Source organism: Macaca thibetana, chromosome 9, assembly GCF_024542745.1.
Source record: "Macaca thibetana thibetana isolate TM-01 chromosome 9, ASM2454274v1, whole genome shotgun sequence".
NCBI classification, from domain to species: Eukaryota; Metazoa; Chordata; class Mammalia; order Primates; family Cercopithecidae; genus Macaca; species Macaca thibetana.
The window spans coordinates 62,657,269-62,684,631 of NC_065586.1; the positions used below are offsets into that span (position 1 = coordinate 62,657,269).

The 27,363-nt window shown below is 43.4% G+C and overlaps 1 long non-coding RNA gene and 1 pseudogene across 1 annotated transcript; one reads left to right on the forward strand and one right to left on the reverse strand.

The window, feature by feature from the left end:
* Window positions 1-26,969, reverse strand: LOC126962546 (uncharacterized). The gene is made up of 5 exons (XR_007728718.1): window positions 26,871-26,969; window positions 23,208-23,423; window positions 10,269-10,366; window positions 441-534; window positions 1-212 (listed from the first exon to the last, which is right to left on the reverse strand). It is a non-coding gene; the product is annotated as an uncharacterized LOC126962546 (long non-coding RNA).
* LOC126962540 (putative 40S ribosomal protein S26-like 1) lies at window positions 20,323-20,852 on the forward strand (annotated as a pseudogene).
* Window positions 26,970-27,363: the final 394 nt, after the last annotated feature.

A 27,363-nucleotide genomic window follows, 5' to 3' on the forward strand; every position in this document is an offset into this window, starting at 1 on the left:
CAGGCCGTCCTGGGGCGGCTGTGGGATGCCGACGGTCACAACTTCTCTTCCAGACTGCCTTTAACAAAAAACTTCCTGGTCACATTTGGTCACTTGGAGCCTCCTGAGAAAGTAAGGCTGCAGGGCATTGTACAAACTAATCCAAAACAGCCACAGAGTTGGGTCTCTTTCCTGGGCCGGGGACTTCATTTTTCCATCGAGGTCAGTGGTGCCTGAAGAAAAGCAACATGGAAACTCATTTAATGGAAATCCCATCCTCATCCTCCCCTCCACCACGCCCCCCCTCCCCCCGCGCCCCAGAGGCTACTCTGCCATCACTACTTTCATGAGCAGTGCTGGGAATCTCCTTATACACAAGTGCAAGGGGCCACTGGGATCACAAAGGTCACCTTCATTTCCAGATGAAAAAAACTAAGTCTCAGCTGGGTGCAGTGGCTTACCTCGGTAATCCCAGCACTTTGGAACGCTGAGGCGAGAGGGTTGTCTGAGCCCAGCAGTTCTAGCTCAGCCTGAGCAACACAGTGAGACTCCCAGCTCCAAAAAGAAAAAGAAAAAACTAAGTCTCAAATAGGTTTCCCATGAGTTGTCCACGTTGTCATAACATGGCTTTAGCGGAAGCAGAAGGCAGTGCAGTTACATGGAACCAACTGGCCAGTGACCTGCATTCAAGACTTTTTTTTCCAATAGATCTTAAAATGACACCTAGATAGACTCTTGAAATCTCTCAGACAAAAATGACACTAATGAGGGTACCCAATTCCATCCCCTTGGAAAATGTTGCCATGACACTAAAATTAGGGCATCATCATCACTACTGTCATTATCATCATGTAGTGCTTTCGGGATGAAATGTACTATCACAGCTGCCCTCCTCTGCGTACCCCAACAGCACTTCCCAATTCCCCCGCCAGAATGGTTAAGGCCCTGAAAGACTATGAACAGGTTATCTTTAGGCCTCCTCACCCCCATTCCGTCAGAACTCCCAGACGTCTCTACCATCCGGAGCCCCCGACTCAGGCATGAACACCCCCATGCCCTTACCCCTCTCACTACTGTTCCCCAGCAGACATGCATTCTCAGTGTTTAAGGGTCAGAAAATGTTCTGGGGCCTCCTGCCATTGCCTACTCATCAAGAGTTGCTTTAGGGTTTCAGGCATGCCTTCCCATTCTCCATCTCCTACCCTTCTGCTTTAATTCTTCATCAGATCCCCCAGGAACTGCACACCTCATCTCCGTCTCCTTGTTAGTTACCACCCCCACATCCTTTAATCTAGAATCTGTGTACCCAGATGACTAGAGGGCAGGGTCACATCTGATTCCTCCCTACACCCTAATACACAGTATGCAGTCTGCTTATTCTTCCCAGATGCACAAACCGATTCAATCATATTGAATGGATCCTTACTCTGCCAAGAACTATGCTAGGCACCTTTACATACAAGCCTTATTTATGGCCTGACTTGCCCAGATCAGGTGACTCTTATCATCCCTCAACTTGTAAACAAGGACACCAAGACCAAAGAAGGAAATGATCCTCCCAAAGACACACAGCCATGATGGGGTGGAGTTTGCATGGGAGTTTGGATGGGAAGTCAAGGCTTCAGGCTTTGTAGGGAGAACCTCAAATATGCTTGTTGGTTAATTAGTATCAAAAAATGGTAGAGCTAGAGGGATCTTCAACTATTCGCCAGCTCCACCCCAGAGAATACACATGAAGAAACTGAGGTCCAGAGAAAGATGTGACTCCTGGCAGTTCCTGGCAGAGCCCAGCCTAGAACATGGGTCTGGGTTTGCAACTCTGTGAGCCCATGCAGCTGTGTGTGTGTGTGTGTGTGTGTGTGTGTGTGTGTGTGTGAGAGAGACAGATAGAGAGAGAGACAGATAGAGAGAGAGAGAGACTTCAGACCACCCTGCTCTCCTACCCCACACTCTCTCTGACAGCAGAATGACATTAGGAGGCACTTAGCTGGCTGGTCAGAGGCAGAGGAGGGCTGTCTGGAGCTTCCATTCTGAAAGTGTGGTTTCCCTGAGAGCGACACTGGCTTTACCTGAGAGCTTTTTATAAATGCATGTTCTTGGGGCCCCACTCCAGACCTCCTGAATCAGAATCTACAGCTTAACAAGGTCCCCAGATGATCTTAATCCACAAGAAAGTAAGAAGTACTTCCCTAGACACTCCGTTTGCAGAGAAAGCACAATTTTTGTTTGCTTATTTAGAAACCAGGTCTCAATATGTTGCCCAGGCTGGAGTGTAGTGGCTATTCACAGCCGTGATCATAGCTCACTACAGCCTCAAATGCCTGGGCTCGAGCGATCTTCCTGTCTTAGCCTCCCGAGTAGCTGTGTCTACAGACACATGGCACTTTGCCCAGATAGAAGGCATGATAGTTGTATTAAGCATGTGGGTTGTCTGGGATGGCTTAAGGAGGCTGATGAAGAACAAGTTTCTGTGGGGCTGGGGAGGGAACCAATGCTCCCCAGTTGTCCTTTGGTACCATAATGGTGCCTTCCAGGATGACAAAAGATTGTTATTCAGGTGTCAGTGAGGCACTGAAATTCCCACAGATGACAGAAGGCTTGGGACAGGGGAGGGAGGTGTGGAGCAAGATGGCCCGGGATTTTTTCCCTCTGTTGACTTCTTTAATTTAGGCTGGGAGGATCTCCCTGCAGCGCTTGTGTCTACCATCATTTAAACAATTCATGCCAGCAAATCTGGTTCTGCTTAAAATGGCAGCCATCCCTGGCCAAGTTAGTGACAGCCTCCCCATCATGCATGAGCACACACTCCCACTCTATAAAGCAGGCGCACACACTCTCCTGCCTCCAATCTTGTTCCTGACACCCCTTGCTCAGCCGGGGACCTTCTTGAGAAGCTCACCTCAGGACAGGGGTGTGGGCAGGTCTTAGGAGGGTTGCAGCCTCTGGGTCTGTCCTGGAAAGGAATGGCCCACAGGAAACCAACAAACAGTTCCTGGAGCCCAGAATGCTCAAGAAGAGGCAGGAAACCAGCACATAGCTCCAGCTGGGCTGGAGATCGGGCTGGGCTGATCACAGCAGAACTGGCTACCAGGGGAGGAGAGGCCAAGGGCCAGACAGACATGGGAGCAGCCACAGCAGGGACCAAATGCCCCAACATTGCCAACTGGAGTGAGCAAGGGGCAGCAAGTCACCAAGTTATCATGGGCCCCCTGGCCTCACCCAGGTATGTGCCCCAGTTGCCAGTTTGATCAAAGTCAGAGTGGCCAAGCCCTCAGAGAGCCAAGAGTTATTTCCCAAAGAAACCTCATCTTTCCTAAAGAAGCCCACTGATAGGGTTTGGCTCTGTGTCCCCACCCAAATCTCATCTCAAATTGTAATTCCCACGTGTTGAGGGAGGGAGGGTGATTGAATCATGGTTGTTCTCATGGCACTGGGTGAGTTCTCATGAGATCTGATGGTTTTATGAGTGTTTGAAAGTTCTTCCTTCGTTCTTCTCTCTGCTGTGGCCTTGTGAAGAAGGTGCTTGCTTCTCCTTCACCATCCGCCATGATTGTAAGTTTCCTGAGGCCTCCCCAGCCATGTGGAACTGTCAGTTAAACCTCTTTCCTTTATAAATGACCCAGTCTCAAGGAAGTTCTTAATAGCAGTGTGAAACAGACTAATACACCCACCATTGTTGCTATCCAGGCTGCACAATCACTCCTAGCAAAACATCAAAAACTGAGAGCAGCTGTTTCTCAAACACCAAATAAATATAAACTTCCTTTGACAAAATAGCTTTGAAGGCAGGGAGACAGGTCTCTACCCAGAAATCATTGTGTGGCCTACAGGAAAACAGTAGATTGAAGGCAGGGAGACAGGTCTCTACCCAGGAATCAAGTTGTTTTAACTGTCCAAACCTGGGCTTCCTCCTTTGTAAATTGCTGTGGCAATTGTAAGAGATGTATGTGTGTGCCCATCACATATGGGGCCTGATCCACCATAAGCGCTCCATAATTATTACTATTATTATTATTATTAATTTATAAAGACAATGCCTCACTATGTTGCCCAGGCTGTTCCTGGACTCAAGTAATTCTCCCACCTTAGCCTCCCAATGTACTGGGATTACAGGTGTGAGCCACCGTACCCGGCCAAGAATTATTGGTCTAACACCCTCCACATACATCCAGGGTGTGCCCAGATAAGATTCCAATCTGAGCCTGTGACTGACTAAGCCCAGCCCAGCCCTCTCACCTTGTTGCTGTAGGTTGATTTCTATCCCCATCAGAACCTGATCCTAACAAGTTGATTAGTCCTTCCAACATGCCCCTTGCCCTCTCTAGGGCATGCTAGGCCTTTGTAAGGCTTTTCTGAGAGCTACAGATCTACTGTTTTCCTGCAGGTTTTATTGCTTGTAGATCAGTAAGTCCTAAACCAACCAGATCCAACACCCCTGTTTATAACAAATATTGCTTTGTAACTCTCCTTTACTGTCTAGAAATCAATATAGCACTATAACTTTAAAAGGGAATGTCATGATAATAAAATAATACATGAAGTTGGCAGAGGCATGGACTTACAATGGATATGCTTGCATTATGGGAAGGCAATATTTAATTGAATAGTGCTGTCACTGTTTTCTTTATATTTGACATTTTGAAATAAGGACTCAATTAGGATATTCACAGAACTAGATACAATCATCATGGATAGGAAAGCTGCAGACACAGACCAGTATAGAGGTAGTGTCTTAGTGACTCAATTACTATGTGAGCGGCATTGCCATGGATGATGGGATTTTACAAAACTGTGGATTAAGGTTGATAACATTCCAGACAAAATGCAGGACAATTTACACACAGCTCTCAACATGGTAGTTGTACTCCAAGTAGGTTGTATAATAAAACCACCAGGTAGGTGGGTTTTTTTGGGGGTTTTGTTGTTGTTGTTGTTGTTGTTTGAGACACAGTCTCACTCTGTCGCCCAGGCTGGAGGGCAGTGGCACAATCTTGGCTCACTGCAACCTTCATCTCCCCGGTTCAAGGGATTCTCTTGCCTCAGCCTCCCGAGTAGCTGGGATTACAGGTGCCCACCACCACACCCGGCTAATTTTTGTATTTCTAGTAGAGACAAGGTTTCACCATGTTGGCCAGGCTGGTCTCGAACTCCTGACCTTAGATGATCCACCTGCCTCGGGATTACAGGCATGAGCCACTGCACCTGGGTGTTTTTTTTTTTTTTTTTTTTTTTTTAAACATACATGTAAAGAGAAGTTGATTATGGCTCATGTGACTATGAACTAGCTTTTCCCCTCTATGAATATTCTGACAGTGCATTCCAAAGATGTACAGGACTCAGGACAATTCTTCATTGTGATGGGATGCATCCCTCACTAAGAATAAAGAGGGACCTGCCTGTTGCCCCTGCCTGAAGCGCCTGGAGGAGAGAGAGAAGTCATAATGGGCCTCATTTCTGCCCCAGGGACCGCATTATTCTCCTCACTGAATGCCAGAGGCACCGGCCTCATCATTATGACAACCAAAAGGTTTTTTTTTTAATTTCCAGGATGCTCCCTAGGGAGTTCAGCTGCCCCAGTGAGAGCTTCTCTTGTAGACTGATGACAGGGATACACTCCAGCACAAGCCTCATTTTAATATCTATGGCTGAGGGCTTGTCAAGCTAGAAGGGACTTAAGCATCATCCAGGTGCCCATCTAGCATGGATTGTCAGCATCTCCAAGGAGCCTTTCAAAATCCACATGTCAGGGCTCTCCTGCAGATGGAGTGAATGAGGTGTGAGGCCCAGTCATCTGTATTTTGTATATGCCTGGATAAGAGCTGCAACATGCTATCCATTCTCGTCTCTTTCTAAGCCTTGGTCTTGCAGCTAATGGGGGCAGAACCTAGAACTCCTGACATTCCAGCCCCAGAAGCCCAGACCCAGAAAACGTAGTGAAGCTTGTGGGTTCTTGTGGGGCTGTTGGGACACTGTGCTGTGGGGCTTTGGATGCACCATTAACTCTCTCTGGGCTTCAATTTCCTAATCTCAAAATTGAGTAGAGAGGGGAAGCTGTTCCTCACCTCTGTCAGTCTAGAGTTCTCTTTGGCCCACTGGGGTTACCCTTCCCAGAATCCCCTGTTTGGTAACTCCATCTGTCTGCCTCCAGGTGCCCAGGAAGGGCCCTCTGTCATGTGGTTACTTGGTTGGGGAGTGTTTGTCCTGGCCCTGCTGTGAAGGATGACCATGTTGCCAGAATGCCCTGGGGGGCCAGGCCCTCTCACCACCCTCCTGAGTATTGACACAGATAGAACATGATGAAGAGGCCAAGCATTATATAAGTCCTAGGTAGACAGAGGACCAGTGGGGTAATTTCAGCCCTTGGCCCAGAGTTGTTCCTTGCCTGGCCCTGTAGAACTGGTTTCCAGGGTTGACTCAGAGGGGCGTAGGCAGCACCTGTATCCTAAGCTCAGAGGTCAGGGTAGCCCGGTGGGGGCACACTAATTCACAAGGGATGAAGAGCTTTTTATGTCTTAAAACTGAATGAGAGGAATTTTCTCTAGTCAGTGACTAAGGGCAGAATCTTCTCTATGCTTGGGGTAGTGACCTAGGCAAAGGGATCAAGGACAGCTTGAGCTGAGAACACAGCAGGAGCAGGAGCTAGCCAGGCAGAGAGGGGCAGGAAGAGCGTTCTGGCTGAGCAAGTGCAGTGGGCCAGTGGTGGGGTAGGAGAGGCCAGGCCAGTGTGGCCAGAGAAACAAGCCTAAGGGGGACAGAAGGGAAAAGCTGGCATGCAGGTCAGTAGGGGCAGGCATAGCAAATACACATGCCTTCAGGGGCCCAGGCAGGTAATGTGACTGCTACAAATTGGGAATGTAGGCTTCAGGCTACATTCATTCAACATACATACATTCAACTATTCAATGCCAGGTTGCAATATTCAAGGCCTGAGATGGATCATTGAGCAAAACAAAGAGCCCTGCCCTCATGCAACTTACATTCCAGCAGAAGGAGACAGACCAATAAACATAATAAATAAGTAAACTGTATGGTAAGTTAGGAGATGCTTGGGGCTATGGAAAGAGAGGAAGCAAAGCAATGTTAGGGAAGCACAAAGTATGGGGCTTGGGACAAGATGTCATGGATACTGCAATTGTATTTATTTATTTATTTTTGAGATGGAGTCTCGTTCTGTCACCCAGGCTGAAGTGCAGTGGCGCCATCTTGGCTCACTGCAACTTCCACCTCCCAGGTTCAAGCAATTCTCCTGCCTTAGGCTCCCAAGTAACTGGGATTAGAGATGCACGTCACCACACCCAGCTAAGTTTTGTATTTTTAATAGAGACGGGGTTTTACCATGTTGGCCAGGCTGGTCTTGAATTCCTGACCTTGGGTGATCTACCCACCTCAGCCTCCCGAAGTGCTGGGATAACCATCATGAGCCACCACCCCTGGCAATTTTAAATAGAATAGTGGGGTAGTTCAACATCTCAATTTTCCAAGGAAAGACAGAAATCTAGATTTTTTTAAATTCTCTCAATTTTAAAATTATGATGTCCTAAGAGCCTGCCAGAGTCAGAGATTATTCCCACTCTCTTTGCAAGGGCTACTTTGGTTCTTTATGTTAAACAGTGGGAACAGTTCAGCACTCCAAGAGACAGAGCCAACTTAAAGGGCTTGTCATTGACCCCTAGATTCAAGCTTCAGATGTTACCAACAATGCTTTTCAGCCATCTGTGGAGAGTGCTCCTTTTTCCATATGCCCAAGTTGCTCAGAACTCCCATTTTCTTGGGGCAGACACAGGGGTTGCCTGCAGCCCCTCTCCTTGCCCAAGCTCTAGCAGGAGGACTGTTGCTTCAGAGGGGAATAATGCAGTCCCTGGGGCAGAAAGGAGGCCAGTCATGACTTCTGTCTCTCCTCCAGGCACTGCAGGCAGGGGCAACAGGCAGGTCCCTCTTTATTCTTAGTTAACAACAGGAAATAGCAAGCCAGCATAATTTCTGGACAAAAAGAGCACATAATTTTATAGGACCATGCGGTTTTCTTGTCGCAATGTGCATAATTTATCTTGTGACCTTGTGACACAGTGTAACTCACTGAATCACCTCTGTTTGTTAATTCCATCTTTTTCCTCCCAGGATAGAAAGGGGGAAAAAAATCTCTAGTTGAATGGTGACGGTCAAGAGATCTAAAAGATCATAAAGTATAATACCACCAAGGAACTCCCAGAACTTTGGGCAACTCATTCAGTTGTTTTGAAGATTTTTAAAAATTGGAATATACTGTATGCACAGACACATCCACAAATCAAAGTGTAGAGCTAGACGAATATTGACAGAGTGAACACCATTGTTCAGCACCACCCAGATTAAGAAACAGAATGTCACCAATTCAATTGTTTTTTAAATAAGTGCAAATGCAGATGGCAAGCCTCCTGTCTGAGACCTCCGGGTCCTGTCGGAAAGTGTTTTGATCTCCATCCAAAGAACAACAGCCATTGAAGTCTTGTCAGTCAAGGGACTGACAATATCACATTTGTGTTTTAGAACAATCCCTCTGTGTGGTATGGAGAATGGCTAGGAGAGAATTCATACGGGCAGACAAGGTACGCAGCAAAGAATGAAAATAGTTGGTTCTAGGATAGAACAATGGCATAAGCTTAGAAGATGGACCTTTGGAAAGTGACAGGGCAGATTAAAACAAAACTCCCAAAGCCATAGGCTACCCTGTGCCTGGCAAGCAGGCTCCCACATGTGCCCTCAAGCCAAGATTCCCAGGGAAGAAGTCATATTCAGAGCTCAGGGCAAACTAACCCATATCTAGTGGGCTATACCTTTAACTTGTTGCAACTGGATTGGAGAACCTTTCCCTTAACCACAGGATTCTTTCTGACTTGAAGGTTGGTTGGCAGAAGTAACCAGTAGAGTGACTGTGTTCATGCTGATGCTATTTCAATTTATCCCAAATGCTATGGGTTGAACTGTGTCCCCCAACGATCCATGTGGTGAAGTCCTCAATCCCAGTACCTCAGAATATGGCCTTACTTGAAAATAGGGTCATGGCAGATGTAATGAGTTAAGATTGAGTACTACTGGAATAGGGTGCACCCCTAGCCTAATATGACTGGTGTCCTTATAAAATGGGGCAATTTGGACAGACATGCATAGAGGGGGAACACCATGTGAAAATGAAGGTAGCAATAGGGGGCACCCCTAGCCTAATATGACTGGTGTCCTTATAAAACAGGGCAATTTGGACAGACATGCATAGAGGGGGAACACCATGTGAAAATGAAGGTAGCAATCAGAGTGATAACTTTATAAGCCAAAGACCATCAAAGGTTGCCAGCAAACCACCAGTAGCTAAGGGAGGGCCATGAAACGTGTTTTTCCTCATAGCTCTCAGAAGGAACCAGCCCTGCCAACACCTTGATCTCACACTTCTATCTTCCAGAGATGGGAGACAATCCATTTCTGTTATGCAGGCCACCCAGTTTGTGGCACTTTGTTTAGAACAGCCTGATTAGCAAGCTAACACGAATAGATTCTCATGCTAGCCCCAAATCTCAGTAGGTTGGCAATGGAGGAATGGGAAGGGCAGGGTGACATGACCATTCTCAGTGGCCTCATGTTCCCCCTGAGCACCCAAGTGTTGGGGCAGTGGTGGGGACTTGGAAGCCTGCAGAGCCCTCCGATAGCTGCTGCCAACTGGCTTTCTGGGAGACAAAGCAGCCTCAAGCTAGTCCTTGTGGGTCTGCTTGAGGGCACTGCTATACTCAGTTTTAGGATATAAACCCATACCTGCCACTTAGGGAGAGCTGTTGCAGGAGTGCTGCAGAGGAAGCCACTCACTCAGACATATTTCAAATGCCCACTCTTACTATCCACTATCCATTTAATTCAAGTGTGTCAAATGTTTAAACCATGTGCCCTGGCTGCCCATCCAAACACCTAACTCAATATTCCTAGCTACTGCATCATCTTAGAACAAATTCAACTCATTTCATTTGAATATTTATGTGAATCCCTTCAATACACACATCATACAAGTCCTTTAAAACAAACTGTTTATGGCTAGAAGCCATCTCCTGACCTCCGCTGTCCCCCTCCAGGGAAGGCTTACAAAGTTTCTAGTTGGGAACAGAAGGCCCTTTGGGAATTGCCCAATGTTGTCTCAGGACATGACCTCACAAGAGTAAAAACAAGTCAAAACCCAAGGCCTATTGGCAGAGAATCATTTACAAGACAAGCATAACTAAGTCAGCAGAGGTTACCTGGGCCTCACCCCAGCCTACATAGAAACCACTTACCTGGTAATTGCTCCGTAAATGGCAATCCACGGCAATAATCATCTGTCAATGACTGTATTGATCTATCTGTGAATTAGATCATATCTGGAGAAGATAATCTTGAAGGGAAAGACACCATAAGAAGCCCAGTTAACTGAATGCCTTTCTTGAACTTGGCCACAACGACCCCTATGATCAGCCACTGCTTCTCTCCATCTTCATGTCTCCCATTTCCACCTCACTCTCAGACTTTATGTCCCAACCATACTTACAGTGACTATCTGGGATCATTTTGAAACTAAGGACATACTATTAAGTTTTCTGGGACAGCAAGCATAAATTGATCTGTTCTAACAATCTGGGTCTTCTGGTCTCCCTAGCCATCTAGAACAACTTGGAGTTCCCATAACATGCCCTGGGCTTTTATAGCTCCAGACTTTTGCATGTGCTATTCCCTTTTCTTGGAACATCCTTCTCTTCTTGGTCTACTTTGTAACCTTCCCTAAGACCCCTAGGTAGGCTCGAATTCTCTTTTCCTGTGTCTCCATTTCCCTAACACTTAGCACATTAAGTCTTAATTTCTCTGGCTCCCTCAAGACCAGTAACCACTAGACGATGATATTATATCTTTTCACCTGTATGTTCTCTAATCTGTTCCATGTTACAGACATTCAACAAATGTGTGTATATTCAATGATTTTGTGGTTATCTAGAGAAGAAGTGGGTGTGAGAACTAACCACAAATGTCTGAAGAGTTGTCATGGTGAAGAAGACCCAGACTTGATTTGTGTGGCCATAAAGGATAGAACAAGAATACTAACCAGAAGCCTCAAGGAGGCATATTTCAGTTCAATATTAAGAAGAACTTTCTAGGCAAGAGACCTAAACAGAAAATGAACAGGCAGCCTTGAGCAGTAGAGAGCTTGTTGTCATTAGAGGTGTTTAAATGATAAATGCTAGCAAACTCTTGGTAGGAATGAGGCAAGGATTCAAGCATGTAGTAGATGAATGATCTGAATGAATACCTGAGACTCTATGACTCATGTACTCATCCATTCAGTGAATACCGGGCATCAGGCACTGTGCCAAGAGCCTGATGAATTAACACAAAGCAAACATACCCAGGTAACCACCACATAGATCAAGGCCCTATTCTTGGTAGTGAACAAGACAAATGTGGTCTCTGACCTCTTGAAACTTACAGACTTGCAGAAGAGATATATAAAATTGTAAGCATTATTGGGTTCTAAGAGACAGTACAGGAGGATAACTAGGTACAGGGACCCAGTTTTGTTCCCCTAAGGCCATTTTGTTCTATGACCTTGGATGTTCTGGAGAGCTCAGGCTTATTCTTTCTACTCTGATGCCTGCTGTTCCAGTTGAGTGGCCTTCCTGAATGCTGGCTTAGACCAGTCTATACCTGTCAGCTCCAGAGCTGTGAGTCCTGGTCAGATGACAGGTAACTAGGTAACTTTGATCATCCCAGGGGAAACAGGTGAGTGAGCCATGTGGGGTCTTTAACCACGCCTCCATTCTTTCCTTTTCTCTTTTCTGAAAGACCATCAGAAGGCTAATCATGCAGAGCTCAGGACAATAAAGGCACAAAGGATGCTATGGTAGATGTACCCAAAGAGCCTGGCAAAAACTCAAACTCTCAGAGCAGCCAACCTTCATCAAAGCACTCAATGGTACTGGCTGCAATCCAGAACTCCATGCACAAAGCAAACCAGATATAACAGGTGAGCCAACGGCCTGTGGTCACAGAATTTTCTCTTGTACACTGATGGGGAGTGGCATCAGGATAAAATAGCAGCCATTCACAAAACATTAGCTTGATCTTGGTAAACACTAATAATTAAAAAGCAAATACCATGCATCAAACCTTTACTGTGGATCACACTCTGTGCTAGATGACCTTATATGCATTATCTTATTTAATCATCAAACAGCTACATAAAGTTAGAATAATTATTATTTCTGTAAATGAGGAAACTGATGTCAGGAGTTATCAAAATTTGGTTTAAGATCACATAGAGAATGGCAGGCCTGAGTATGTCTGGAGCTCAGGCTTCTGGCCTCTGTTCTGTGGAATCTTTCATGAGGTTTAATGAGATCCCGCCAAAGCAGAGTGGGTTTAAATGAGCTACCCTCTCTGACCTCCAAAGGCAGGTGAGTAAGTCCTCAGCAGAGTAGCAGTTTAGCAAGAGAGTTCACTGCATAGGCAAAGTCAAAAGGAAAACAACAAACTAGAAAAAAAAGTATTTTAATTACTCATACTACAAAGTGATAATCTCTCTAATACATAAATCCATCTATCCATATACGAACTAACAAACCAACAGAAAAATGAACAGAGGTCACAAAAATGTATACAAATAGCATTTAAACACATGAAAATTCAACCTCACTCAGTAAAGAAATGCAAATTAAAGCTACACTGGCCAGGCATGGTGGCTCACGCCTGTAATCCCAGCACTTTGGGAGACCAAGGCAGGTGGATCATGAGGTCAGGAGATCGAGACCATCCTGGCTAACACAGTGAAACTCCATATCTGCTAAAAAAATACAAAAAATCAGCTGGGCGTGGTGGCATATGCCTGTAGTCCCAGCTACTCAGGAGGCTGAGGCGGAAGAATTGCTTGAACCCGGGAGACAGAGGTTGCAGTGAGTCGAGATCGTACCACTGCACTCCAGCCTGGGCAACAGAGCAAGACTCTGTCTGAAAAAAAAAAAAAAAAGCTATACTAATGTAGCATTGGTCTCCTATAAACTTGACAAGCTTGTGGGATACCCTTAAACATGTAATGTATTTGAAAAGAAGGAAAGTAAATGATTTAAATGTCTATCTCAAGAAATTATAAAAACAATAGTAAACTAAGCCTAGAGAAAGTAGAAGGTAACAATGAAGAGGATCAACAAAATGAAAAATTGGTTTGCTAAAAATAACTACTAAAAGTAATAACCCCTGGCAGGATTGATAAAGAAAAAAGAGAGAAAGGGATGAGAGAGAGAGAGAGAGAGAGAGAGAGAGAACAAATTCAGTCCAGTATCAAAAATGAAAAAGAAGATGTCACTATAGTTCCTAGAAACAAAGATATGGTCTTTATGCAATAAATTTGAAAATGTAGATGATATGGAAAAAATTCCTAGAAAAACACAATACATGCCAACACTGAAATGACAGAGATATTATAATTATCTGACAAAAATTTTAGAGCAGCCATGATTTTTTCAAAATTGCTTCAATAAGAACTTAGGAATACAATTAAAACAAATGAAAAAAATAGGAGGCCTCAGCAAAGACACGGAAGATATAAAGAACAAAATGGAGATTTTAGAACTGCAAAATACAATCACTGAAATAAAAAGTCAATGGATGGGCTCAACAGCAAAATGGAGGAGGCAGAGGAAAGAATCAGTGAACTGGGAGATAGAAATTAACCAATCTGAAAAAAAAAGAAACACTAGACCAAAACCAAAACAAACTAGAACAATGCAAAAACAGAACCTCAGGGACCTGTGGAACTATAGCAAAAGATCTAACATTTGTGTCATCAAAGTCCTAGAAGAATAACAGGAAAAGGACGGGACTGCAAAAGTACTTGACATAATGGCTGAAAAGCTCCCAAATTGGGGAAGAGACATAAATCTACAGATTCAAGAAGATGAGCAAACCAAACAGAATAAACCTAAAGAAATCCATGTCACAACACACATAATTATTAAACTTCTAAAAACTAAAAACAAAGAAAAAAAAAATCTTGAAAGCAGCCAGAGAATAACTCCTTATGTATAGGAGAAAAAACAAGTAGAATGACAGCAGTTTTCTCACCAGAAATCACAGGGGTTGGTAAGAATATTTTTCAGATGATGAAAGTAAAAAACTGTCAACCCAGAATCCTATATGAGGAAATCAAAGATCACCTGGTGAGCATCAAACAGGCCATCAGTAGGCAAAACTCCTTTTCTGGAGAATTTAGAAGTAAACTACCCTAGTATCTAAAGTTGGCCTCTGTTTTCAGGCCTCTTTCAAAAAAAAAAAAAAAGAACTCATAAGTAACTGGAATTTCTATACATCGCCAAATGCCATGCCGAAACTCACTGTGCAACCCTTGATGACATCAAGGCACCAAAATGTTGACAAATGTAATCATTTACCATGACCCACATGGCTAATATGACCCAAATTATCCTTGAGCTCCCGTCTTAAGGTCCATATATACCCCTCAGGAAAATCCACCGGGGTGTGCTCAGTCTTCTCTGGCAGAGGCACCCTGCTGCACTCTTCTGCAGCATTCTTTCTAATAAAAATTTCCTTTTCAAACCTATACTGTTGTTAGTAAATTCTTCTTACCAACCCATGAGTTGATTACTTTCTGATGTCAGGGCTCTGACACCTCGCCCAGCATCTTGGTGACCCATTGGGGACTTTACTGGGATTTCTCCCTTCTTTTTTTCTCCCTTCTTCCCTCGATGGACTGGTTCATTTTTGTTATCTTGTTTTTTGTGGCGACAGGGTTTTGCCATGTTGACCAGGCTGGTCTCGAACTCCTAGCCTCATGTGAACCATCCACCTTGGCTTCCCAAGTGTTGGGATTACGGGCATGAGCCACTGTACCTGGCCTAATAGTCTGCTTCTTTACTCTTAGGAACTGAAGGTCCTTGGCTGAGGTCACTCTTCAGTGGGATTCTGAAGCCCTAGAGAAGGGATATCTGTCTGTCGCTGCCCTTAGGAGAAAAAACTGGCCTCTTTTCTTTTCTTTTCTTTTTTTTTCTTTGAGAGGGAATTTCACTCTTGTTGCCCAAGCTGGAGTGCAATGGTGCAATCTCAGTTCACTGCAGCCTCTGCCTCCTGGGTTCAAGTGATTCTCCTGCCTCGGCCTTCCCAGTAGCTGGGATTACAGGTGTACACCACCACGCCCGGCTAATTTTTTTTATTTTTAGTAGAGACAGGATTTTGCCATGTTAGCCAGACTGGTCTCAAACTCCTGACCTCAGGTGATCTGCCTGCCTCGGCCTCCCAAAGTGCTGGGATTCCAGGCATGAGCCACCGCGCCTGGCCCAGGGTTCTTTTCTATTTTCAGATTGACAGTGAAACAGCTTGAGTACTCATTGGCAACTGAGGGTTTCTGGCTGAGGGCACTCCTGGGTGTTACCTGAAGTCCAAGACAAAAGAGTGAATTCACTACTGCCTGCTAGGATGGCAAGTCCACTTTCACTTTAGCATTCTAAACCATGCCTTGAAACAAGCAGCAGCAATCTCAACTCTGCACAGACACGGTCTACTGGTTGTGGACCCCATTTTGGATTCAATTTCATCACAGGCACCACATCCCAAGTTACAAGCGAGTTCTGCTTCACATTAGGTTCAAGCTGACGACTCAAACAAGGGCATGCCTGGACTGGTCATCCAGGCAAGGGCAGGCCCTCTATTTGTGGTAAGACACCCCCGAATAGAGTGAGCCAAAGGGAAAAGGGAGGTCCAAATCCCTCAGGGATGCCTCAGAGATCTTGTAGTGCTTATCAAAACCCAACATGTATTCAATTCATTCTTCCATTGCATCTGATTCGCCCTTGGCTTGCATTCTTAAAAAGCGGTACCTTTTTGACCCACAAACTCTCAAAAAGAAGTATATGATTTTCTTTTGTAAGGTTTCAATATAAACTCCCCAATAATTTAAATTGTCCTCTTAATGGGACCCTGGATTGGAATATTATTTTACAACTAGACTCATTTTGCCAGAACCCCGGAAAGGATTCGGAGGTCCCTTAGGTCTTTTTGGCTTTATTCCCAAACCCAGAATTCCATTAAAAATTGTCACGTTTGCTTCCAAGGAACTTTCTCTCTCTCCAATTCTGATGTCTTAGATGATCCTTCCTTTTGCCTGTCACTTTCTTCTCAGCCTATTCCTACTTCATCTACACCCTCTCCATCTGCTCCATCCCCCAGTCAGTCCCTCCATATCCAGATACATTATCCCCCTCACATACTCGCACAGGAGTCACATATGCCAGTAGTACAGAGTCTTCAGAAAATCCCCAAAATATTTTGCCTCCTGTGTGGTGGCAAATGGAGATTTGTGGACGATTTGAGTTCATGTGGAACCTTCGCCAAGATGGCCGATTTGAAGCAGTTGCCGTCTGGGGCACTCAGGGAGAGGAACGAAAGGAGCAAGTGAATATAGCACCTTCAACTGAAATATCCAGGTCGTACATTGGAACTGATCAGGGAAACAATTCTACCCGCAGAGAATGAAGAAAAGCAGGGTGGGGCGAGGACCCACTCAAGAGCAACGCGGAGCCAAGGGACCCCGCCCCCAGCCAAGGGAAGTGGTGAGCGACTGTGCAACCCTGAGAAACCGTGATTCTCCCCTCATGAGTCCACGCCACCAGGGCCTGAGGTCCAACACACAGACCTGTGTAGTCTTGGCAGAGCAGCTGCTCAGGCACACAGAGAGACCCAGGAATTTTAGGTACTCCAGCCCCCGGATCCCCAACAAAGGTATCTGCAATTCAGGCAAGGCAGTGAAGTGACTTAACTGTCTGGGGTAAAACCCAGAGTTCATCATCTTGTGGCAAGAAAATTTAGGACATGGACACACACAAGGAGTTTAGGAGCAGAGGTTTAATAGGCAAAAGAAAGAGAAAGGAGAACAGCTGTCTCTCTAGAGAGAGTGAGAGACAGGAGCTTCCAAAAGGAAAGACAAGTTGGTGATGGAGTGTGCGGGATTTCATAAGCAGGCTTGAGGAGGCAGTGTCTGATTTACGTGGGGCCCACGGATTGGTTTGATCAGGTGTGATGTTTCCATAGCGCATGGGGAAGACTGTCCACTCCACCCCAATCTTATGCAAATGGACTTTCCCCTTGGCCAGCGCCATCTTTTCTGCTCCTTACTGTGTACGTGATTGGCAAAGAGAAGGGAAGATGGAGCCACCATTTTGAACATGATTAGCACAATCGCCGCCGGCATCTATGTCTGCAGCTTGATTTTAGAGGCTGCTTTTTGTTCAGAAGATAAATGATTTGGGGCTGCCTTTCATTTAATGGAAAATGTTACCGAGGACTTCCGTGCCCTCACTATCTGCCTAAGTAATTTCTTTTTAACTCCTGTATCATTAGGGGGTCCATACATGCCCCTAGGAAGGGGATTGAATTCAGGGAGTCAAGCCACACGGGTCTGCAGGACCCACTTCCATGGCACCTCACAAGGTATTTTAGCCTGCCACTGGCAATAAGGTCCAGCATACGTGAGACAGGCTGGAGCTCCCTGGGGGAGGGGTGCATCACCATCTTTGCTGTTTGGTTGATTCAGCCGTTCCAGCCTGTGCACTTTGGAGGGTCCAAATAGTCTAGACGAGGAAGGGTCCCCCTAGTGCAGCACAGCGGCTTTGTCAGAACATAGCCAGACTGCTTCTGTAAGTGGGACCCTGATCCATTCCTCATCACTGTGTGGGACCTCCCAGCCAAGGCCTCCAGCCACCCCCACCCACACGTATTCTACAGACAGAGCTCTGATTTCTCCATGAGACAGAGTGCCCAGGGGGACGGGTGGGCTGCCACCTTGGTTGTTTAGACAAGTCAGCCATTGCAGCCCATGGGCTTTGGAGAGTCCAAACTGACAGGGGCAGAGGCCGTTCTCCAGCATGACAAGGCTATTTTGGCAAGGTGTGACCAGACGGCTTGTTTAAGCAGGACTCCAATTCATCTCTCCGTACTGGGCAGGACCTCCCAACGGGGGCCTCTGGCCACCCCTGCCTGTGTTGTGTGGCTGACAGAGTTCTAATTTCTCCCTGGGATGGAGTGCCCAGGGGGCAGGGCAGGCTGCAACCCTGGCTGTTCCAGTGTCTCAACCAGTCCAGCCTGTGGGCCTTGGAGAGCCCAAATCGATCGGGGGCTGAAGGGATCCCCCACAGAGCATAGCTGCTCTTTCAAAAAGCAACCAGCAAAAAGCAACTGATACTTTTTTTTTTTTTTTTTTGAGACAGAGTCTCACTCTGCCATCCAGGCTGGGGTGCAGTGGCACGATCTCAGCTCACTGCAACCTCTGCCTCTCAGATTCAAGTGATTCTCTTGCCTCAGCCTCCTGAGTAGCTGGGATTACAGGCATAGGCCACCTCGCCTGGCTAATTTTTGTATTTTTAGTAGAGGCACGGTTTCACCACGTTGGCCAGGCTATTCTCAAACTCCTGACCTCAGGTGATCTGCCCGTCTTGGCCTCCCAGAGTGCTGGGTTTATAGGTGAGCCACTATGCCCAGCCCAGACTGCTTCCTCCTGACTGGGTGAGACCTCCCAACTGGGGTCTCTAGTCTCCTTCTACAGGTGCATTTAGGCCAGCAACAGGTCAGTAACCCCTTGAGATGGAGCTTCCAGAGGAGGGGCAGACTGCCATCTTTGCTGCTTTGCAGCTTTGCAGTTTTCACTGGTGATACCTACAGGTACAGGAAAAACCAAGGCGACGAGGGTCTGGAGCAGATCTCCCAGCAAACTACAGTAGTCCTACAGTAGAGTGGCCTGACTGTCCTACAGTAGAGTGGCCTGACTGTTAAAAGAAAAACAAACAAGCAGAAAACAACAACAACATAAAAAAAAGACTTCATAAAAACCCTGTCCAAAGGTCACCAACCTCAAAGATCAAAGGTAGATACGCCCACAAAGATGAGAAAGAATCAAAGCCAAAAGACTGAAAACTCAAAAAGCCAGAGTGCCCCTCCATGTGACCACAGCAGCTCTCCATCAAGGGCTCAGAACTGGGCTGAGGCTGAGATGGCTGAAATGACAAAAGTAGGCTTCAGCATGGATAAAAAGGAACTTCACTGAGCTAAAGGAGTATGTAATACTAAGAACCAAGAGCTAAAAGAGCATGTTGTAACCCATTATTTGGGTAAATAATGATAAGAATCATGATAAAACAATGAAGGAGGTGATAGCCAAAATAGCCAGTTTAGAAAGGAACATAACTGACCTAATAGAGCTGAAAAACACACTACAAGAACTCCACAATGCAATCACAAGTATTACTAGCAGAATAGACCAAGCAGAGGAAAGATTCTCAGAACTTGAAGATTATCTTTCTGAAATAACACAGGCAGAGAAAAATAAAGAAAAAAAGAATGAAAAGAAATGAATAAAATCTCCAAGAAATATGGGATTTTGTAAAGAGACCAAATCTATGATTGGGGTATCTGAAAGAGACAGGGAGAATGGAACAAATTTGGAAAACATGATTCAGGATATCATCCAGGGGAACTTCCCCAACCTAGCAAGAGAGACCAACATTCAAATTCAGGAAATGCGGAGAACTCCAGAAATATACTCCATGAGGAGATCACCCCCAAGACACATAATTATCAGATTCTCCAAGGTTGAAATGAAAGAAAAAATGTTAAGGGCAGCCAGAGAGAAAGGCCAGGTCACCCACCAAGGGAAAACTGTCAGACTAACGGTGGATCTCTCAACAGAAACCCTACCAGCCAGAAGAGATTGAGGCCAAAACTCAACATTCTTAAAGAAAAGAAATTCTAACCCAGAATTTCATATCCAGCCAAACTAAGCTTCCTAAGCAAAGCAGAAATAAGATCCTTTTCAGACAAGCAAATGCTGAGGGAATTCATTACCACCAGACCTGCCTTGCAAGAGCTCCTGAAGAAAGCACTAAATGTGGAAAGGAAAAGCATTACCAGCCACTACAAAAACACACCAAAGTACACAAACCAGTGTAAAATGGAAGGCTATTCCTTTACCCACCTACTTCTTTTTAGTCCTGCCAAGCCATCCCATTTCATTATTAGATTGCGACTTACAAAGTTACAAGCAGTTTACAGCTAAGACCTCATCTTCTAGCAGCTGTATTAACTCACACTTCACCAAAAGAACCACTGTAGTCTATAGGACCTCACATTCTAAAACAAGTGCCATTTGAGGTTTAGAATATTTTTATTCCTGGTCATTCAATATCAGCTGCCCTCATCATCATTCAGCTTAAAAATCCCAATAAGTTCCCCCAGAACCCCCCAATACCCCTTGAAACTAGAAGCACAAAAAGGGTTACAGCCCCTAGTAACAAAATTTTCAACCCATGGATTATTGCACCCATGCAACTCACCTTGCAACACTCCCATTTTAGCTGTAAAGAAACCAGATGTCCTCTCTCCAGTCCGTGCCTCCAAGATGATAAAGAAAAGGAACAACAGTCTCGCCAAAAAGTGCCACAGCCACATGCAGCCTATTCGCTGCATGAACTGTGCCTGATGCGTGCCCAAGGACAAGGCTATTGAGAAATCTGTCATTTGAAACATAGTGGAGCCCGCAGCAGTCGGGGACATTTCTGAAGCGAGCGTCTTCAATGCCTATGTGCTTTCCAAGCAGTATGTGAAGCAGCGTTACTGTGTGAGTTGTGCAATTCACAGCAAAGTAGTCCGAAATCAATCTCGTGAAGGCTGCAAGGACCCAACACCCTCACCCTGATTTAGACCTGTAGGTGGTGCCCCATGACCCCCACCAAATCCCATGTAAGGAGCTGAGTCCTTAAAGACTGAAGACAGACTATTCTCCGGAGAAAACTAAAATGGAAATTGTACTTAAAAAAAAAAAATGGCTCCTACTGACTAGTACAGGACCTTAGAATTGTTAATGAAGCTGTTATTCCTATTCATCCTATTGCCCCAAACCCTTACACTCTTTTTGGACAAATTCTCTCCATCACAGCTTGGTTTACTGTACTTGATCTTAAGGATGCCTTTTTCTGCATTCCTGTATACCCAGACAGCCAATTTTTGTTTGCTTTTGAATAGCAAGACTCAGATACTCAACTAGCTCAAAGTTAACTTAGACAATTCTGTCCCAGGGATTCAGAGATAGCCCCACCATTTTGGATAGGCCCTAGCTAAAACCCTGTCTACCCTGCAGTTTCTCCCAGATAGCAATCTACTCCAGTATGTGGATGACCTGCTAATCCTAGTCCTAACAAGGCTGTTTTAGACCAAAATACAATATTAGTACTAAATAAACTTGCTGACTGTGACTACAGAGTATCTCCTTCTAAGGTACGAATATCCACACAAAGGGTTCAATTTCGGGTCTTATTTTAACCTTCAGTACAAAGAGCATCTCAAGCATTTATAAAAATCTTATCTTAAACGTAACAACTCCAGGAACTAAACAACAGCTTCGGTATGGCCAGGTTTTACAGAATATGGATTCCTTCCTTTGGATTAATAGCAAAACCTTTATGTGAATCCCTCAAGGGAACTGAGGAGCAACCTCTGTCCTAGACTAATGTTATGAAGCATGCTCTAAACACTTAAAAACGGGTTTTAATCTTAGTCCCAGCCTTAGCCCTAGCAGATCTGACTAGGCCTTTATTTTTGTATGTACACGAATGAAGGGGAATAGCTTTGGGAGTCTTAGCCCAAGATCTAGGGCCCTTTAAGTGCCCTATAGCATATTTTTTGAAAACTTTAGACCTAGTATCCCAGAAAGGTCATTCCCCCTCAACCCAGCCTAAGAGCATTAGCAACAGTGGCCCTCTTAGCCCAAGAAGCCTCAAAAATATGTTACCTGCCCCACGTGGGCTCCCACGACTTTGCAGCACTACTAATAATTATTTAAGCCCGTTTCAAACTTCAGCCCTATCCCATCTTAATAATTCTCTTCATTTTGGTGATTGTACTCTGGCAACAATAGCTCATACCCAAATCAGTGTCTTGAACATAACTTCCAATTCAGAATTCCATTCTAGAAGAAAAAGGGCCCTAGGACTTAGTGTGACCAGAATTGTGGGAGCTATTGCAACTCTCACCCTTTTACTTACCATGAAATCTCAATATGGGAACTTACCACCTCCCTTGAAATAGCCTTAGCAGAAACTGACACAAGTCTATCAGCACTAGAAAAGTCTTTACACTCACTGGCAGGAATGGGTTTAATAATAGACAAGCTCTAGATTACCCCCTAGCTGAACAAGGAGGAGTCCGTGCTGTCATCGAGAAAACCTGCTACACCTACATTAATGCATCTGGAAAAGTGGAAACTAAGGTCCAAGAAATTTTCAAACAAGCCAAATGGCTACACACACTTTCCCAAAGTAACCAAGACTGGGCCAAAACCTCTACTGATTGGCTTCCAAAAATCACTTGGCTTCTCCCATTCCTGGGACCTTTATTCCTTGTCATTCTTCTTTTAAAATTTTGTCCCTGACTTTTTAAGTTAAACTTTTTGAGTTTAACTTATATCTCATTAACTTTATATCTTTCAGATGACAACAGTTTCACCTACAGATGACTATGTAATCCCAACCCCGGCCTCCTGATGGTATCTGATCTTCCCCACCTCTTCATGAATGAGTTTTTCATGACCCTTCATTTCCTTCATTCCCTTCACGACAGAGAGCAAGGAAAGGAAAAATACAACCTATACCTTCAATGCTCCCTTTCAGTAAGGGTTAGCCAGATGGACTCAATGCCCCTTTTCACTGTGGCATTTTCCCTTTCTTGAGACCCCAGTAGGCAGCAGGTAGACACGAGCATGGGGGAATATAGAGGGTCAAAGATTTGACCAAAATATTTGTCAGGGGAAAAATGAGGAAAGCAAAAGTCGCCTGGTGAGCCTCGAGCGGGCCCCAGAGACAAAAAAAAAACTCTTTATTTGAGGAATTTAGAAGTATAATGAAAGAAGTGAAAACCACCCAGTGAGCATCAAACAGTCTATTCAGAGGCAAACTCATAATCTAGGAAATTTAGAGATAATTAAACTTCCCTAGTACCTAAAGTTGTCATCTGGTTCCAGGTCTCTTTCAAAAAAAAAATTGTAAGTAAATAGAAATTCTATACATCTCCAGAATGCCATGCCAAAACTCATTGTACAACCCTTGCTGACATTAGGGCACCAAAATGTCAACACATGTAATCATTTATCATGACCTACATGGCTAATATGGTCCAAATGACCCTTAAGCTCCCACCTTAAGGTCCATAAATGCTCATAAGGAAAATCCACCTTGGTGTGCTCAGTCCTCTCTTGCTGAGGTGCCCCACTGCACTCCTCTGCAGCGTTCTTTCTTTGTAATCAAACTTGCCTTTTTCAAATCAATACTGCTGTCGGTAAATTCTTCTTAACAGCCCATAAGTCAACCACTTCCTGATGCAGGGGCTCTGACACCTCACCCAGCACAAATCTGCTGTAAAAAAATGATTAGAGGAAGTTCTCTAAACAGAAAGGAAACAATAATAGAAGACAGTCTGGAACATAAGGAAGGAAGAGCCCAGTAAGTAAAAATATGGGTAAATACAATGGACTTTCTTTCTCTTCAGATTTCTAAATTGTGTTTGACAGTTGAAGCAAAACTTACAATACTACTTGATATGGCTCTAAATGTATGTAAAGGAAATATTTAAAACAATTATCAACAAAGGGAGATAAAAGAACATAAGAGAAGTGAGCTTGTATACATCACATGAACTGGTAAAACAAGGATACCAGTAGACTGTGATACATTTTTTATATATATATATAAAATAAAATACCTACAGCAGCCACTAAAAAACCATACAGAAATACACTCGAAAACATTGTAAATAAATCAAAATGGAATTCTTAATAGAATGTCCAAGAAACCCACAGTGAGACAGGAAAAAGCAAAAAAAGAACATAAATTGGTAGAGTGGATTTTAAAACTTGATACAACTCTACACAGTCTGTAAGAAACTCATTTCAAATATGATGACACAGGAACATTGAATGTAAAACGATGAAAAAAGATAAATCATGCAATCATTAATGAAAGGAAGGGAGTGGCTAAATTAATATCAGATAAAGTGGACTTCAGAGCAAAGAAAATGACAGAGACACAGAGGATATTATATAATAATAAAAGCACCAGTCTCTCAAGAAGATCTAGCAATCCTAAATGTATGTGCACCGAAGAGCAGAGTCATAAAATGTGTGAAGAAACTGACAGAACTGAAAAGAGAAATAGACAAATTCACAATTATAGTTGGAAGCTTCAATAACCCTCTCTCAACAATTTATAGAACTAGACAAAAAATTAGCAAGAATATACAAGAACTCAACAACAATTTTAACCAATAGACTTTAACATTTATAGAACCCTTCACCCAATAACAGCAGAATACACATTCTTTTATAGTACCCATAGAATGTACACCGACATAGACCACATCCTGAGCTACAAAACAAACCTCAACACTTTTAAATAATTAAAATAATATAGAGTACCTTCCCCAAGCATAATTGAATCAATGTTGAAAACAATAGCGCAAAGATAACAGGAGGGTGGGCATGGTGGTTCATGTCTATAATCCCAGCACTTCGGGAGGCCAAGGTGGGTGGATCACTTGAGCTCAGGAATTCAAGACCAGCCTGGGCAACAGGGCAAGACCCCATCTCTACAAAAAATACAAAAATTAGCCAAGCATGGTGATGTACACCTGTAGTCCCAGCTACTTGGGAAGCTGAGGTGGGAGGATCACTTGAGCCTGGGAGGTCAAGGCTGCAGTTAGCTGTAATTCCACCACTTAACTACAGCCTGGGTGACAGAGTGAGACCCTGTCACATTTTAAAAAATAAATAAATGAAAAAGATAACAGGGAAATCTGCAAACATTTGGAAATTAATAACACGCTGCTTAAAAAAATTCATGTTGGTCAAAGACGAAGTTTCAAGGGAAATTTTTAAAATACATAATAATTGAATGAAAATGAAGACATAGCACATCAGATTTGTGGGTGACTGCTAAAGTATGCTGGGAGGAACATTTATAGCACTAAATGCATATATTAGAAAAGAGGAGGCCGGACGCGATGGCTTATGTTTGTAATCCCAGCACTTTGGGAGGCCAAGGCGGGTGGATCATGAGGTCAGGAGTTCAAGATCAGCCTGGCCAAGATGGTTAAACCCCGTCTTTACTAAAAGTACAAAAAAAAAATAGCTGGACATGGTGGCAGGCACCTGTAATCCCAGCTACTCGGGAGGCTGAAGCAGAGAATTGTTTGAACCTGGGAAGCAGAGGTTGCAGTGAGCCGAGATTGCACCACTGCACTCCAGCCTGGGTGACAGAGCAAGACTCCATCCCCCCGCTAAAAAAAAGAGAGAGAAAAGTGTCCAACCAAGAATCTAAGCATCCCCCTCACAAACCTGTAAAAAACAGTGCAAAATAAATTCAAAACAAGCAGCACAATGAAATAATGAAGATAAGAGCAGAAATTCATGAAATTGAAAACAGAAAAAAATAGGAAAAATATCAATAAAACAAAGAGCTGGTTCTTTGAAAACATCAATAAAATTGGCAAACTTCTATCTAACAACACTGGCAAAAAGAGAGAGAGAAAGAAATCACAAATTAATAGTATCAGTAATGAAATAAAGGTGTCACTACATATTCTACAGATATCAAAAGGATAATATGAGAATATTACAAAACAACTCTACACAAATAAATTTTACAACATAAGAGAAATTGGCCAACTCCTTGAAAAACAAACTATTATAATCACCCATTTTGAAATAGATCTCTTGAATAGTCCCATAACTGTTAAGAAAATTAAATTTTCAATTTTAAAACATCCAAAAAATAAATCTCCAGGCCCAGGTAGTTTCACTGGAGAAATCCAGCAAATATTTAAAGAAGAATTAACATCAATTTTACACGATCTCTTCCAGAAAATGGAAAAAGCGGTAACACTTCCCAATTCATTTTATGAAATTAGTGTTACCCTGATGATACACAAACCAGAGAAAGACAGTACAAAAAGGAAACTACAGATAAATATTCATCATAAATATAGGTGCAATAATCCTTAACAAAATATTTTCAAGTAGAATCCAGCAATATATAAAAAGAATTATACACCATGAGCAAGTGGGGCTTATTCCAGGGATTCAAGGCTAGTTCAATATTTGAAAAATAAATGTACTGACAAGCAAAAGAAGAAAAATCACATGATCATATTAGTTGATGCAGAAAAAAAGCATTTGATAAAATTCAACACCCATTTATGACAAAAATGCTCAGAAAAATAAGAATAGAGAGGGACTTTTTTAACCTGATAAAGAGTGTATATAAAAAACCTACAGCTGACATTATATTTAATGGTTAAAGACTCTGTGCTTATTTCCTAAGATTAGGAACAAGGCAAGGATGTGTATTCTCACCACTGTTATTCAACTTAGTATTGGAAGTTCTAGGCAGTGTAGTAAAACAAGAGAAGAGAAGAAAAGGCATATATATGGGAAAGAAAGAAAGAAAACTGTCCCTATTTGCAGATGATATGATATTATTATCTATGCAGAAAATTCCAGGGAATCTATAACACATCTCCAGAAACTAATAAGAGAGTTCAGCAAGGTTGAAGGATACAAACTAACATACAAAAATTAATAGTGTTTCTATATACTAGTATATAGTATATGTATATAGTATATGCTACTAGTATATAGAATGGACACCAAAATTTAAAATGTCATACTATTTACAGTTCCTTTAAAAAAAAAAAAAAAACTGAAATAGGTGAAAATCTAACAAAACGTGTCCAGGGCTTTTATGCTGAAAACTATGAAATGCTGATTAAATTAATCAAAGAAGATTTAAATAAATGGAAAGACATACCATGTTCATGGACTGGAAGACTCAACATGGTAAAGACATCCGTTCTCCCCAAATAGATACAGAAGTTTAACCTGATTCCTATAAAAATCTAAACAAAAAGTTGTAGATGTCAATAAGATTATTCTAAAATTTGCATGGAAAGACAAAGGAACTAGAATATCCAAGACAATCTTAAAAAACGAAGCTGGAAGTCTTATACCACTTATATAGACATCAAGATGTATTTAAAGCTACAGTAATTAAGAGAATATAATGTTGGCACAATGGTAGATGGAAAGTCCAGAGACAGGCCCACACATATATGGATACTTGAATTTTGATAAAGATGGTACTGCAGAGATAAGGACAATGTTTTAAGTAATGGTACTGGGTTGAATGGATATTTATATGGAAAAAATTTATATAAATTTTGACCCCTATCTTACACCAAACACAAAAATCAATTCCATATTGATTGTAGATCTAAATGTGAACAGCAAAACAGTAAATCTTC